Raw genomic sequence first — 17,500 nt, 5'->3', positions numbered from 1 at the left:
CTGATTCTAACCATGTCCTGGCTCTAACACACTGATTCTCATGTCCTGGCTCTAACACACTGATTCTCATGTCCTGGCTCTAACACACTGATTCTAACCATGTCCTGGCTCTAACACACTGATTCTAACCATGTCCTGGCTCTAACACACTGATTCTCATGTCCTGGCTCTAACCCACTGATTCTAACCATGTCCTGGCTCTAACACACTGATTCTAACCATGTCCTGGCTCTAACACACTGATTCTCATGTCCTGGCTCTAACACACTGATTCTAACCATGTCCTGGCTCTAACCCACTGATTCTAACCATGTCCTGGCTCTAACCCACTGATTCTAACCATGTCCTGGCTCTAACACACTGATTCTCATGTCCTGGCTCTAACACACTGATTCTAACCATGTCCTGGCTCTAACACACTGATTCTCATGTCCTGGCTCTAACACACTGATTCTAACCATGTCCTGGCTCTAACCCACTGATTCGCATGTCCTGGCTCTAACACACTGATTCTAACCATGTCCTGGCTCTAACCCACTGATTCTCATGTCCTGGCTCTAACCCACTGATTCTAACCATGTCCTGGCTCTAACCCACTGATTCATGTCCTGGCTCTAACCCACTGATTCTCAACCTTTTGAAATTCGAGGACCCCCAATTCTAATATGCATTAGGTCAGGACACGGACCCCCGTTTGATACAAAGTGTTAATTTAACTCTTAAGACTGTACAAATGAAAGCAAATGGACCCATAACCACTTGGTTCCATTTGTACATTCTAAGAGCTACAGACCCGTAAGGGTACATTTAGTTTCCAACTATCAATCATTTAGCTTGAGGCCCCTGGGGGTCCCTTGGGCCCCAGATTGAGAAGCAGGGCCATAACCCCTCCGCTGCTATTTAGCGCCACCAGAATTGAACAGTAAAAAGAAAATAAATAAACAAGACGGCTGATTTCTGAGGATGCCGGGCCGGCTCAGGGACTGGAGGCCGCCACCCGAGTCCAATGCATTCGCAGTGCTCCCATTGAAATCAATTACACATGTGGAGCATTAGCAGGCTAATCCCCAAATGATCCGCTTTACAAATTTGGGATATAGGATTTCGGCCGATGCCCGGGGAGGCCTTTGATGTCGCCGGCATCTGCCCGTGGAGGAGGATATCTGTGTTCGACAGTGAGATGGTTTACCGATAAAAGAAAAAAGGAAAATTACTTTCCTTTGTGTACGGGTGGAGATGTGTGCCGACGGTTTCCTCTATTGCATGTCTTTCCCTGCCCCGCGGCACCGAACGTGACGCCTCGTTATCCCTGAGGTATACACGGTGTACCAGCAGGCACGCACGCCACCGCCGCGGGCGTCCATGTTTCTCTGCGCCGACGGCACCCAGACAAGTTCCTGATGTGTGTTTGTTTGGTGGAAAGGAATCATTGTGATTTCTACAGTTGTTGCGTTCAAACCCTGCCAACTGCAAACCCAGTTGAACCTCCGCTCACTGCCTCGCGGCCAAATAATGATTAGCAGAGCTTAAGATTGCAGCCAACCCAACTCTCTCCGGCTGCAAAAGAGAAAGAAAGGAAGAGTGTTTGATATGTAATACACGAGGGGTTAGCTTTCTCCCAAATGACTTGCTCGTTCGCAAACACCATAGCAGCCTCCAATACCAAGATCACATAACGAGGTTTAGCAGCCACCAATACCAATATCACATAACAAGGGGCTTTGGTCTCTGTGGAAGTTGTAAAAGCGGAGGAATTGCCAGAGGTATCAGTTTGCAAGAAGGCACTTTGCTGTGTGTCCGTGTGTGTGTGTGTGTGTGTATATGTGGGTATACAGTATGCCTGCATCCTTGAATTTGTGTGTATGTGTGATTTCATGCCTACCTGAAAGTGTGTGTGTGTGTGTGTGTGTGTGTGTGTGTGTGTGTGTGTGTGTGTGTGTGTGTGTGTGTGTGTGTGTGTGTGTGTGTGTGTGTGTGTGTGTGTGTGACCATTATAGGTCATCATCATTATATGAAACAAACATGTATTTTTGTGCAAGGGAAGTAATAGCTATACAGCTGCTGTTGCAGCATTGCAACGGAAGTAGTACAAATCGTGGTAGTTGTTTTACTAACAACATTTGTGCATTGTGTGAAGAGCGTTTGCATGCACGCATCTGTGGGAATACTTCTGCCTCGTGCACGCATGAGACTGTGCATGCGTGTCCCTGTGAGATGTGTGTGTGTGTGTGTGTGTGTGATGAATGTGCACGGACGGACAGGGAGAAAGGCTGGTCCCTCTTAGAAGAGCTGTGCCTCCTCATTCCTCCACATGGGTTTTATTAGCAGACAAGCTGCACTGTAAATTCCTACAGTTGCAGGCTGGCCTGGGGGCGACACGAAACACTGAACCAACACACAACTCTGTGACCAAGATGAATGGAGGGATGGAAGGAAGGAAGAAATGACCACCTCCTCTTGGTCTCTATTGAGTTTCTTATTCCGTCTCTTCTCTCCTCGTCTATCTGCTTTTCCCTCTCGCATATAGCTGTCATGTACACAGTGAAATCCTCAATCTTCATTTAACTCCGAAATGTGTACAAATGGACCCTTTTATCTTTCTCCTGTTCTCTCGGTCTCTTATAATGTTTTTCTTTTTGGCGATCGACTGAAGACCTGCTTTTGAGTTTCGTACTAGTTCCTGTGTCTTGTGTGTATTCTGTTATATTCCTTCTACCTCTGTCTCATAGTCTTTGAGACCTCACAATGGATCCTCTCATTAATGGACATGATCTCTCTGGAACTCTCCATAGCTCGATCCAATGGGGCACAAGAAAGCACACTTGACGTCCTGTCCACAGCACTAGAAAAACTTAAGTCATGCCAACGTCTCTGATGACTGTTTTCTCCCTTTTTGGTTAGATTTTTCCGGTTGTGAAGTATCAGTCTTGCCTTGTTTACTATTATTATTATTATTATTACTATTATGATTATTTTTGATGTATTGTGACCCTGTCTGTTTAGCTGTTCAACCTGTGGGGTGGGAGGGTGGGGTGGGGGAAACCCCCTTTTTTCTTCCTTTTAACAAAAAATAAAATAAAAAACTTGATCACAAAAAAAAAAAAAAGTCTTTGGTTTTTCTCTGTGTAGGACGGCAGGCATCTTTTCAGCATGCTTCTCATCTTCTCTCATGTCATGGTAGTCGCTCGTGCTCTCCTTTTTTCCCAGGCTACACTTTTGGACATGTAACAGTGCTCTTCTTTCTCTCTCTCTCTCTCTCTCTTTCAATGTATTTTGGCAATCTTCTTGTCCCTATATCCCTTTCTCTCCTCTACTTTCCACCCTCCTTTGAGCTGGTCTTGTTTTCTCTCTTTGCCCTCCCTCCCTTCCTCCCCCGCTCTGTGTGTGTACGTATGTTTCTGTCAGCATTGTGACTCCCAAACCACAGCGTTCCCACAACGCCAAACACTTACAAGACAAGAGCTACGACTTAAACAATGGTTTCCGTTCGCCCCGAGAAGAAATAACTCACCGCGCTCCATTCCACACTCGCCTCCATCACACACACACACACACACACACACACACACACACACACACACACACACACACACACACACACACACACACACACACACACACACACACACACACACACACACACACACACACACACACACACAGTTGTATACACAGCTATGAGCATACATGCCCTTACACACACACCAGTGCCAATTTCCAAAACATGCAAAGTTGAAAACATATAGGCTACTGTACGACGTACAGTAGCCTATATGTTTTCAACGTCTTTGCATGTACAGTGTACGTATGCACACACTTCTTCACACACATACTGTATCTGCACTAAAAACATACAAGAATACCTCACGATTACACAAGCCGACATGCACGTCTGTGTGCAAGCCAACACACACACACACACACACACGCGCGCAGATATGCGCGCACGTACACGCAGTCACGCACGCACGCAGTCACGCAGTCACGCACGCACACACACACGCAAATACCCCCCAGTACCTTTCAGTAAAATTTATGTTGGCTCACTAATTTTCCAGTCTCTTTCCTCTCCATCAACATGACAATCATAATTAGAGCGTGACATGAGGGGGTCAGGCCCTTTGCCTCTCCCAGGCTATGATGCCCCCTTAACCCCTACACCCTCCCTGGGCTGTACAGGCTTACAGACGGAGAACCTCGGGACAGTGTCGGGACCTTGTTTGACATGCATTAGGCTATGGACCCCCATTGAATGGCATTTCTATCTCTGGGACCCCGATTTATATTGTAAAATCAATGTCAATTTAACTATGAGTGTGTGCAAATGGAACCAAATGGTCCCCGTCAGGGTCCATTTGGTAGACTCTCACTCTCAGAGTGACAGACCCATAAAGGGTCCATTTGGTTCCAAACTATCATTTAGCTGGGGACCCCCTGGAACTCCCTCAAGGACCCCTGGGGGTCCCCGGACCCCACTGGGGGTCGAAAGAGGAGAGTAAAGAGTGCGTGAAGATTGAAAATCAGCTCCACAACAACAGACGTGAGTGAATGAGTGAATGTTGTGAACACAAGGGCAGTTACAATCAGTGGTAGAAGAAGTAACTCACATTTATAGTCCGGAAGATTGAGACGAAAATCGCATAATGGCGGAAAGAACAATGGCCGCCATTTTTGTGATGGCTCCATATCTGAAAATGTTCAGGGCTCCAAACTGTACAAGTGTACCAGGTTTCATGCTTTTATGAATAAGTGAACAATTCCCCTAAAGTCTCGTCTCGATCTACTGCACTATACGTAATAACACTAACGTTGTAAATTGTCACACGCTAGTGATGGTGTGGCACTGTATATGGTTGCGTATATTTTACCAGAAATAAATAAATAATACATTTCATAAACATAAAACATATTTCTCATCAAAATATATTAAATACTACTAATAATACATGGTCATTTTAGGTTCTCTTATTTCTCTATTTCAACCAAAAAACTAAAAACTGATATAATTTCTAATTGTTGAATTAAAAATAACATCGTGTGAACTGAGTGGTGCAACTCCTCTCTCCCCCCTCCTCTCTCTCTCTCTCTCTCTCTCATTAGCAGGCAACAGTGCAGCACTATCTCTCTCTCTCTGTTTCTGGCACAACAGCGCCCCTACTGGTACTCATAGTCATACTGGTACTCATAGTCACATAGGTTGACGTCACATAGGTGAACACGGACATTGCTGTTCCTTGGAGTGGTTGCACCAAATGTATGCAGTACATCGTTTTGGATTTTTTTACATGTATATCTTGAAATGTACTCCGACCCACTGTCTGGGAAACTCTCTATGCTCTATAGAGCCCCTCCAGGTTTCACTCTACAGAAAATACCTTAGCCGGAAATAGTTGATCTACAAACTCACTTGTAGAACAGCTATTTTCTCTGACGTCAGTTCCAGAATAGGGATGCTATAGGGTTCATCTTTCTAAGTGTCTCTGTGTTTTGTTATGTGCTGGAATCTGAGGTCACCCACACCGCCGTTAAACTGAAGTAACATGCGTGGCATGGCGAGCATGCTAACGCGCCTCCATTGAGGACTTGCAGAGCGAAGGGACCGACCGCCACTAATCGATTCCCGTTTGGCCAATAAGAATATAATTGAATATTCCTACATCACAGCGAGATACTGTACTGCAGGGGTGCCCAAAAGGTAGAACACAAAGGCTGTGCAGGTAGATCAACATGACATGCCCTAAGAATATATTATTTAAATGTAAAAATTAAATAAATAATCTGCAACTTGTATTAAGACAGGGCCTGTTCGCTCAAACCCACAACGCAATGCTTTGTTTTCAAGTATTGTCAGTAGCATTACAAGGTTATATGCAAGAAACCCTACCAATTCAAAATGTTCCCTCTGTATTTCCAATTCCATGTGCATTAGTCTTATACTGTATGTAACTACTAACTATTCCAAAGCCACTCAGGGACATTGTTTAACTATTTTCAGCAATTGTATAATGTTTTTTGGGTGGGTAGATCTAGTTGAGCTTGTCATTTTGAAAGTAGCTCTCAAGTCAAAAACTGGTGGGCATCTCTGCTGTACTGTATCGTACATTCTGAGGTCCATATTCATCATGAAGGCATAAGAAGACTAGTAAATGCTGTGGTTTACAGATGGCAAGTCTGTCTGTGTGTGTGTGTGTGTGTGTGTGTGTGTGTGTGTGTGTGTGTGTGTGTGTGTGTGTGTGTGGGTGTGTGTGTGTGTGCGTGTGTGTGCATGCGTGCGCGTGTGTGTGTGTGTGTGTGTAGGAGGGGAGCCACAGGTCTGTGTGTTTGTGCGGGAGGGGAGCCAAAGAAAGCGTGAAGCGCCTCTTAAGGCCATTAAGAGGGTAGAGGTCAAGGATCAGGTAAGGTCACTCTGACCCCATGTGGGTTTCCGTACTTAAGAGTATTATGTAGGGGGACTTGTAATAAAACCATGTGAAACATTTAATTTCAGTGTCCATTCTGGAGAAAACAAAAATGTGGCCCTGGCTCAGGTCACCCCTGTAAATAACCTTTTCATCCTCCCTGAATTACATTGTTACTTTACAGCACCTTATGTCATATTAATGGTACGTAAATAAATATGTCAATGTGTCCCCCTGAAAGATACAGTATGTCAAGAGGACAACCTGTTTCCATTAGGACAGATTGAAAATAACTTTTATACTTGCCGTTTAACCACTTAAACCCCAGCATACCTAGCCACCAACCTCAAGGATGCATTGTGATGGGTTGTCAGCTTGTAGATCTGCTTTTCTTTGTGGAGAGACTTAGGCTGAAAACAAATGCACCAAGTACAGTGCAACTCAGGTCCGTTAATTTTCTAAGTATATAGACTAGGGTCTAAGTGATTAAACTGAAGTGACATTAAATTCCAAATATTATCAAAGTATTCTGAGCCTGAGGCACCCCTGGACTGGAAACCCAGTTTGAGTTAGTCATGATGTCTCCTTGGCCAACTAGCTGGATCACTGATTTACGCGTAGTTGTGCGCTGGTATCGCACACCGGAAATCTACAAGCTAACAATGCGTCATGCTCCAACACGCGTTGCGAGCTTGCACGACACTGGTGCAGAACGATATAAATCACCCATGAAGACATGCGAATGACACGGGCATTGTGCCCATCATTCACCAGGGCAGACAATGCTACAGCACAGTCAGAATGACACGGGCATTGTGCCCATCATTCACCAGGGCAGACAATACTACAGCACAGTCAACGGCTTCGGATGAAGTCAGAAGAGGAAAGAGAAAAGTTAAAGAGGTAAAACTTTTCTTGCAGCGTTTATGAGCTCTGACGCCATTGTGCAGTGGGGTTTAATTACCTCTTTACAGACATACTGTATCTGCTTTCCATTATGTCAGCTAACAGCCAAAGTTCCTCTCCCCTCTCCTGCCCTTTGCCTTGTCCTCAACTGGCATCTCCTTCACTGCAAGACAAACAACAACAAACAAAGAAAGAACACATCCATTATTTAGACAGTACTATCGGGTAATTTTGGATGGGACATTTTACTTGTTTCAATACTTGGCTACAATTCTTCATGTTTTATTTCAGCTTGCTTTCCACAGCTTGTCAGCAAAATACCTGACAATACATTAAAATGGACGAGATCAATTTGTGTCGAAACATGTCGGTTCAATAAAGTTTTCCTCCTTTTTAACTATAGATTTTTTCTATAGATGTGTTATCCCGATTGATCCCAGGAGCACCTTTTTACTATTTTTATACTTTGTATACGTGCAACACCTCCTGAGTACCTGGTTGCTTCCTTGCCTCTCACTTTGTGTCATATTCTATATATAGAATAGGATATTGGCATAGAGTAAAGGAGAACGGATGTGACTTTGAGCGCTGCATTGCCAAAACCCCCGTCTCTTTCCCTAAACTCTTCTGGTTCAAATATAGGATGTGGTTTGCCGCACGCCACCAACTGTGAATGTCTGAGTTGTGTTGTGGTATACTATAGTATAGAGGACGGGGGTATTCTTCTAGTCCTCCATCTTTAGCGTAAGTGATTTTCGTGTCTCCTCTGACCGTTGCTTCAAAAGACAAGATGTGGAGAGCGTGTTGCCCGAGCGTTTGCCGCGGCGCCCCAGGGAGTTCATCCTGAGCGTTCCTGGAGAGCGAGGGAGCGTTGCGGTCACAACATCCCGGGTCTGAGACCGAATGGGATTATACCATTGTACTGTACATTATGACAGACGTATGCACTATGCAGTGACGTGCGTCACGGAAGACGGAAACCGCGCACGGCGCTCTTAAGAAGGATCATCTGTATGTCAGGTTTAGCAGAGCACCCTCGTTCACGTCTCCCTGACAGCTGACTGGCAGCATTTAGACCGCCGGGGATATGGTTTTAGAGCTGCGGTTGTTAACCCATTTAGGCCTGACGTCGAAATCAAACAAAAATTGTCTTCTGAATCCTCCAGTTTTCTGAAATAAATAATTTCACGATTTTTCAAAAATAGCAGACCTTGGCGCGCTATGAGCTTGTAGATCTGCTATTTTTCAATAGCTAAATTATAGGGCACAAGGGCCGCTATAGAATCACTGGCTCTCAACGTGATTCTTTTTTTCTTTTTGATAAAATCATAACAAACGTCTGTGGCCTAATGGTTATCAAACTGGGGTTCTTGGATTGGAAAGGGGTTGAGAATCACAGCACTAGATTACAGTACATTGGTGATTATGATCCACTGTGAGAATAGAGGCTGCATCATGCAGCTGAAATACTGTAAAAGCTTATAATTAGGTGACGTATGTGTTTTCACTTTATTACTGCTGATATGACAGGTTTGTTTATGGCTTTGGGGGTTGTAGCAGTTTGTGGCGTTGTTCTGAAAAGTGCTGTTCAGTCTAATTATGTGGTAAATGCCATGGTCTGTGTTTCTCTAATGCGTTTTCCCCAAAGTGCTTTGCCATGTGTCCATTGCACTCACCCATTGACACACACACACACACACACACACACACACACACACATGCAACCGCGCAAGGAATCAACCTGCTCATTGGTTAGCGGTTAGTTAAAGGACACAAAGCTGGGAGGAGTCGGTGTTTGAACCATGTACCTAATTTTATAGACGGAAAAAAGGAGGGGACCAAGCACAGACGCGTCTTGGACCTCAGGCCAATGAAATGTACAGGGTTTAAGTTAAGCACTCAGAACTGGCTTTGTATATGAAAATATGTTCTATACAAATAAACCTGCCTTCCTCTTTTTTCCCCTCTCTTGGTGTCTTTATAAGAGTCTTTATAAAGCCTCTTGGTGTTTCCTCATCACTCAGTTTGTGTTCCATTTATCCTCTGTCGTTATTGAAATATTCAGATCTTTTGTGTGTAAACGAGCAAATAAAACAGGGCTAAACCTAAGATCTGGGTTAACACACTGCTTAATATACTGGAACAAAGCCGCCATAAAGAAAACCCACACTCTTTCTTCCTTTAAAATCTGCCAACCATCTGAAAGGAGAGGAGAGGGGGGGAGGGGAGACACTGATGGAGCGCAGATCTCTCATCTCACCCCTCGGTTCACATTCAACACAAATGGAACAATGTGTATTGCGTGCCCGCAACATGAGGCACGGATTGAAATATGTAAAGGTCATTTTCATGAAAGGGAACGATGATGTCGGGTGCGGCGGTTCTTCAAAGGTTAGTCAAAAGCTAGGCAGTCAAATGGGGATTGCGATGTTTTTTATCCCACAAACTGTATTGCGTAAATAAGCTCATATCCTATTGGCCAGTTATTGGCCAGAGCTATTAACCCATTCTGACCCGAGATCAGATTCATACGAGTTTTCCACTGGACACACACTGGTCCTGATGAACCCATTCTGACCTGAGATCAGATTCTAGAAATGTCAGTCGCTCTTCGACTTTTCAAAAATAGCAGACCTACAAGCTCATATCGCGCCACTCGGTGGCGCGATATGAGCTTGTAGATCTGCTATTTTTCAATAGCTAAAGCATAACATGATGCTGACACCAAAATGGGTGCCCGTTCAGAATGGGTTAAAGACAACTACACAATAGGTTCACAGTTTATGTCATAAATGATCACCTTGCTTGATTGATCTCCTGTATTGCTATACCATGTCTCATTAAAGGTCTAAATATGTGACGAGAAGCAGCTCAGCCATATTCCCGTGTGTTGCGGTGTGCGTGTGTTATTCTTGTTGCCTTGCTGTGTGTGTTTGGTGTAATTACCATGTCTTACTGCGTTCTGTTTGATTCTGTATGTACCGCATACTGCATGTTCTTCTGCCATGCTGAAGTACAGAGTGTGTGTGTGTGTGTGTGTGTGTGTGTGTGTGTGTGTGTGTGTTTCCATGCCAGGCGGATGTGGTATGCTTAAGCAAGATTTACTAATGTTTTCCCATCAACACAGAAGGCAAACTCCAGAGGGTCGCACGCACACGCGCACACACACACACACACACACACACACACACACACAACTGAACATGAATTGAAAAGGGTTGAATCCATCAATCAATCAACCACCAGGATCCGAACCCCGATCTCCCACATGAGGGACCAACCAAGGGATATATGAGGCTTCTTGTCTTCAGGCAGGGCTACTCTACAAGACCAGGGCAACATCAACTATAGTGGCAATGGTTCAATTGAATTCACAAAATGCAAAGAAATATTCACAATATGTGAAAATGGGTTATAAGGAACATCAATTGGGCTTTAGTGTGCATTGTGTGGCCATCAGCCACAGTTACGCGGTAAGAACCCAATGCTGTAAACGGTAAATGGTGCATTTATATAGCGGCGCTTTACATAGATTGTGCATTACATTCACCCATTCACACACACACACACACACCTTCATACACTGATGACAGATGAAACCATGAAAGGCACCAAACCTGCACATCGGGAGCAATTACGGGTTCAGTGTCTTTGCTCAAGGACACTTTGACACAAACTCTGGGGGAGCCCGGGTTCGAACTGGCAACCTTGTGGTTACCATCCGGCCACTCTACCCCTGAGCCACCGCCGCCCCTGCTGTGCTGCAGCTCACAGGGACCACATGATGATGCTCTGCTATCCAGAGAGCAACACAACGCGCTGTCTATTGTACCGTTCTCTGGCGCAGTGGGAAACAGGAGAAACACACACACACACATACATACACAGAGGAACAGTATGGTGGAAAGTAATTAAGTACATTAACAAGTAAGACGCGCAAACGTGGGAAGCGAACGCAGCTCGTGAATTGCAATAACAATTAGAATAAATTACTTACTTTTTTTTTCTTTTTAGTTAGTAATTTTTTGTAAGTTTTCTACTGTCTGTGTGTGTGTGTGTGTGTGTGTGTGTGTGTGTGTGTGTTTGTGTGTGTGTGTGTGCTACAGCTGCGCCCTCTGGTGGCGGGCGGGTGGTGTCACAGCGGGACAGACAGACAGACACACACGATCTGCAGGGTCTCATAGTTAGTGCTCATTGCGTTCGCAATCACTGCGTTCGCAATGAGTACTGTACTTAAGTACTATTTTGAGACATTTGTACTTTACTTCAGTATTTCCATTTTCCAATACTTTTACTTCTACTCCACTACATTTCATGATTTCAGACGCACATATTGCACTTTTACTCCACTACAATTATTTGACAACTTTAGTTATAATAATTTGATTATTATTAGAAAACATAGACTTCAGCCCTATATGCATTTCGGCCATTTCAAAATAGGCAATCTACAAGCTCACAATGCGTTGTAATGTGACGCATTGTGAGCTTTAAGATTGGTTATTTTCAAAAGATCTTTTATAACTTGAAATGGGACATTCTGCATGAGTACTTTTTTAACTTGAACTTTTTTCATACATTTCCATGCCAATACTTTTGTACTTATATTATGAGTACTTTTTTCCACCACTGCAGAGGTAGTTGTGAAGAGAAAAATCGATAGAGAGAGCAGAACCTGAGCATCATCTTCTTCTTCTTTTCCTTTCGGCTTTTCCCTTCAGGGCTCACAGCAGCGAATCATCTGCCTCCATCTCACCCTGTCCTCTGCCTCCTCTTCTCTCACAACAACTAACTTCATGTCCTCTTTCACTACATCCATAAATCTTCTATTTGGTCTACCTCTATAGGCCTCCTGCCTGGCAGTTCCAACCTCAACATCCTTCTACCGATATACTCACTATCCCTCCTCTGTACGTGTCCAAACCATCTCAGTCTGGCCTCTCTGGCTTTATCTCCAAAACATCTGACGTGCGCTGTCCCTCTGATGTACTCGTTCCTGATCCTATCCATCCTTGTTACTCCCAGAGAGAACCTCAACATTTTAGTCTTTTCCTCAGTGCGACTGTCTCTAAACCATACATAGCTGGTCTCACCAGTCACCACCGTCATGTACACCTTCCCTTTCAAAGATGTGAACATAGGAGAGAGAGAGTGAAGGAGACACGCCAATAGGATGTATTGGATTCATCCTTTTAGCAGACTTTGTATTGTACTGTACCTCCATGTGCTTGTCCATGCAAACTGTTAATAAAGTATTCAATCAATGAAAAATAAACACAGCAGAGAGAGGAGGTGGAGTGCAGTGTGGGAAGGAGAGGGAGATGAAGTGTCACATAGAGATTAGTGCATCATTCTTGACCACTATCTGGCCTATGACAAAGTTTGAAAACTGGTTGATTTCTCGACGGTTATTGACAAGTCGACATACAGAGAGATTCCCGCCTATAATGACATGCCCAAAGAAAAAAATAGGGACGTTGTACGCCAGGTTTGAAAGTGGTTAAGTGTAACTGTCTTTCCAGTAAGTCCAGCCTCCGTCTTCCCATCTATAGCCTTTTTCCTGCATCTCCTCTCCCTGTGTCAGAGATGCTGCTCATTATCTCTCGTTGAAGACGTCAGTAAAAGGGGGGGGTGGAGGGTGTTCAGAGAGAGTTAACGTGTCCTTGGGGAAACGGGCGGGGGTAGTAGGTATGACCACACAGTTCATGCAAGCTTGTGATTGTGATCGGCCTTTCCCCTGGAGGACATATTAGCCCCAAGAGAAACCTGAGTGACAAATATGGTGGTCAGGGCGGAGGAGGATGAGAACGGAGAAAGAGAAGGGGTATGGTGTGATGTACAGACAGTACTGTGTGTGTGTGTGTGTGTGTGTGTGTGTGTGTGTGTGTGTGTGTGTGTGTGTGTGTGTGTGTGTGTGTGTGTGTGTGAGAGAGATTTGCAATAGAAAAGGTCATGGGAACACCGAAATCAGCAAATTGGTGACGACTGACATTCTTGGAGCTCCGCCCACTATAGCAGACTGGCATCCCCCTTTTGGCATGTCATTATATGCATTTATTTTATGTTTATTAAAAAAATCACACCCGTGTGAGTGAACTGAGTGATGCAACTCCGTGTGGGGGCCCCCGGTGGGTTCCCGGAACTCCCAGACCCACGGGAACGCGCCCAGGGTGCCAGCCCGGTTCCGGCGAGCCGCCCCGTGTCCAAAACGGTTGAGATGACAGAGTTACTGTGTGGGGGAATTAGCATTTAGCAGACACCTCTCTCTCTCTCCCCCCCCCCCCCTCTCCCCCTGCCCCTCTCTCTCTCTCTCTGTAATTAGCAGGCAACAGTGCAACACTATCTCTCTCTCTCTCTCTCTCTCTCTCTCTCTGTTTCTAGCACAACAGCCCCACTCTTGCCCCTACTGGTACTCTAAACATAGGGACAGTGTCACATAGGTTGGGACATAGGGACATTGTCACATAGGATGGGACATAGGGACATTATCACATAGGATGGGACATAGGGACATTGCTGTTCCTTGGAGTGGTTGCACCACTCAAAAAGAATCCCCACAAACATATCCACATTTTCCCCCAAAATCCCCACAAATTTCCTGCAAGTTTCTTTGGCTGTTTCACTATTTTTTGAAAAGTGGTTAACTTAATACTGTATGTTATTGAAAGCAAAGCAGATGGTGAATCTACAAGACACATAAACGATACAACATGGAGTGCAGGTGCATGTGAGTTACGAGAAAGAAACTAAGAACATTGAAAATAAAGAGCAAGAAGGAGCTAGCGTAGCGAGAGAGGAGAGACAAGTGAGACAGCCAGTGTTGCCAGATTTTGTGAGAGAAATAAGCAACCAGGTCTATGAAAACAAGCCCCAAAAAAGCAACTATAGACCAAATGAGCACTTTAAACTTATAGAATATGCATAGACTATTTGGCAATATCAAATCTACAAGTTTGTAGATTTGCTAATTTCAAACATATCTTGGGGGGGGGTGGGGGGGAAACAAAACATTTTGAATATTTAAAAAACATTTTATCAATACAAATCGGGTACGGGTCCCTGGCACAACACATTTTCAGATGGGATTCCATGGACCTATACTGTACATATTAATTTGGGTGGTCCCTTGACATTAAAAAGTTTGAGAAACTTTGAGAAATGCACTTAAAGCCCCCATGCAAAAAAGCAATATTTACAAGCAACATTACATAAAAACAAGCCCTATAATAAGCAAACATGGCAACACTGGAGACAGCCCCCGGAGCAGCTGACCTGTCGAGTCCTAATAAGTGTCAGTTATCAGGTGGACCTGATACGATCTTCACCGGCAGCCATTTTCCTGCTCCTCGACAGCAGACCAGTAAATCACCCACGCTGACTCACGGGTCACTGCAGAGCGGAGGCCTCGGGCCTTCAAACCTCCCTCGCGTTACAAGGCTGTTCTAATTGGGGGTGTGGAATGAATGTGGAGGAATATACTGTTAGGCATGTTCTGAGCTTGTAGTTTTTCTTTTGCTATTTGGCATACGAATAAGTAGGCCTACTGTATGTATATAAATTAAAAGGGCTTCAGTGGGTTATAAAATCTGAATCGGCTTCAATTTCTTTGATTCAAAGAACCAACATTATCATCATGGAGATTATTCACTAGAATTAGGCTCCGTGATTAGTTTGCTGACATGTTCAAACACAGCAACATACAATAAGCAATGAGCAGGAACAGTGTGTCTTCTTTAACATGGCTACTAGTACTGATGGACACATCTCAGTTGGGACAGTTATAAAACCTGTGTCCTTTTCATTACAGAACAGCTCTAAAAACTGTATATACTGCCAAAAAAGTTTTTCCCACACAAGGAAAAAAAAAGCAGTCAAAGGCAAAGCAAATGAGAGCCCTGTTCTTTTACAAACACAGACAGACGGACTTAATTTAGAAGTCCTTGAGGCAGGCCGACATCATAGCGATGTGTCACAATTGTCACACACCAAGGAGTAAGGACACAGTCGGTTTGGCCGACTGTGTCCTTTGAAGAGCCACCATTGGCAGTAAGGAGTTATGGAAATGCTTTCCACATTAGCCCGCACTCGTCGTGAGTGAGGAAGGTCCCCCGCTGTTTCCCTGAGTAAGTGCGGAAAGGCTTGTTGCGAAAAACACTTTGGAGGGGAACATTTTTCACAACCACTGGGCTGTGAACGCCTCGCTATCCGTCCAGAGAGCCTCTGAAGCTTTTGCAACGTCTCGCAAAATGAACAAAATAAATTGAGGGTGTAATGACAGAGACAGAGAGAGAGAGAGAGAGAGAGAGAGAGAGAGAGAGAGAGGAGGAAACCACAAGGACAGGAAAAAGTGATGAGAGAGGAGAGAAGGACGACACAGAGAAGAGACAGTGGGGGAGAGAGAGAGCAATGATGAAAAGGAAGAGGGAGAGAGACAACGGAGAGAATACAAAACCCATGAGAGCAGGAAAAAGTGACGAGGGAGAGCGAGCAGGAGAAAGGAAAACGCAAAGAGAGAGAGTGAACACTTTCCAAAGCTTTGATTTAAGAGTCGACCGTCACCCCGATGGGGACAGAGCATTCAGTTGTTTTTCTTAGGCAGAGAGAAGTGCAGCCCCCAGGGGCACTCTAAATCAATTAACAGAAATGTAACAGAAGTTTGCAGGGCACACGGGTGGGAAGACAGATGATGAGGAGGAGGATGATGATGATGATGATGCTATGTGGCTGTGTGGAGGGCACGTCTTGTAAAGACACAGATATGATTGACAGGGTCACATCAGGGAGGCTATTTTACATGTAAATGTGTCTGAGGTGATGTATATTTCTGTACAAAAGTTTTTTGAGGGTGTGGGGGGGGGGGGGGGGGGGGAGTGCAAAAAAGTGACTAGTATATGTATCATTTGTCTATTTATGTTCATGTTTTACACACTACAAAAGCATGAAGAACATGTACAGAATGGTAGCGCTCATAAAAAAAACCCCTGTAAGGTTAAAGCAAAATGGTAGCAAAACAATAGAAAAAATATAGCTGCAAGCAGCGATAAGACGGGACCAAGCAATAAGGAAAAATCACACCCGTTTGAACTGAGCGGTGCAGGCTGCTCAACAACACCGCACCGCTGGCTGACCGAAACGTTGCATGCTTGACTCTAAATAAAAGCTCTTGAACCGGCAGTTTGCGGGTCTCCCTCCTTCTCCTACACGTCTGCTGCTTTGTCGCCAACGCACCTAGTTAAAACTGAACCGGGTGTGCGAAAGTCTTCTCTTCATAAGGCTGCTCAACAGTGCCGCTTTAGGTCACACATCGGAAACATACGTACAGACTGTTATCGCTGCTTGCAGCTATATTTTTGAGGGGTGCTAGGCTAGCCCCTCCTATGTCCAGCTTTGAGGGTTTGTGTAAACACAAACATCGTCTTAACACAAACATTGAATGCCATTGACAATGAATGGCCAGCTTTGAGTGTACATTGAAGACGAAGGTGAGGACGCAAATTGTGATTGGCCGGAATGAGATGATGTATGATGATGTACGTATGTCTGAAGATAAGAGTGGCCCTCTCTTCATGATTTTCACTTTGACTTACAAACTTCTCTTCAATGGGGATTTCAGATAATGGTCCATTGATTCTATGTAGAACATTTCACGCAATTTGCTCAAAAAACCCTGCAGGAAATCAGGTTAAGTATTTTTCAAACTGCTCAAAACGTGCGTGCGTGTGTGCATGCGTGTGTATGCGTGTGTACAGGTCTAACTTTCCCTTGTACGGTTGTTTTATGGGTGCACAACCATTCATTTCACCACTCACACAACTATGTACTGCCGTCTATCACTGCACGACCTCAGAAGCTGCAGCCATAAATCTCTCCAAATGAAATGACTGAAAGATAAGTGAGTGTGTGTTTCTTGATTGTGTGGGGGTTTCTGCGCACAAAAATGTGCATATAAGAGTGCATAATCATGCATTTATGAATGTACAGTATGCAAGCTTTTGCATTTGAACAAATACAGTATTTGTGTTTGTACAGCTCTAGTAGTAACCCAGTGACCCGAGGCCGATATAAAAATGGCTTCTAAACAGTTTTCTTTAAAAAAGTATGTTGCTATAATCAGTGGTTCTCAAACCTTTTCATGTCAAAGACCCCAAAGATTACATGGATTTGCCTGCGAACACCCATCTCAAAATATTGTGTTC

The 17,500-nt window shown here is 44.4% G+C and overlaps 1 protein-coding gene across 1 annotated transcript in view; it reads right to left on the bottom strand.

The window, feature by feature from the left end:
* Positions 1–7,427: 7,427 nt before the first annotated feature.
* pus7l (pseudouridine synthase 7 like) overlaps positions 7,428–17,500 on the bottom strand; it is a 65,746-nt gene continuing 55,673 nt past the window's right edge. The window contains exon 13 of the transcript XR_014568751.1: positions 7,428–7,467. The gene's annotated coding sequence lies outside the window, so the exon portion shown is untranslated. The remainder of the gene's footprint in view (positions 7,468–17,500) is intronic.

The sequence above is a fragment of the Protomyctophum parallelum genome (assembly GCF_964188405.1).
Source record: "Protomyctophum parallelum genome assembly, chromosome: 22".
Lineage (NCBI taxonomy): Eukaryota > Metazoa > Chordata > Actinopteri > Myctophiformes > Myctophidae > Protomyctophum > Protomyctophum parallelum.
Note: the sequence above shows the minus strand (reverse complement) of the source record. Positions and strands in the feature narration are given on the sequence as shown.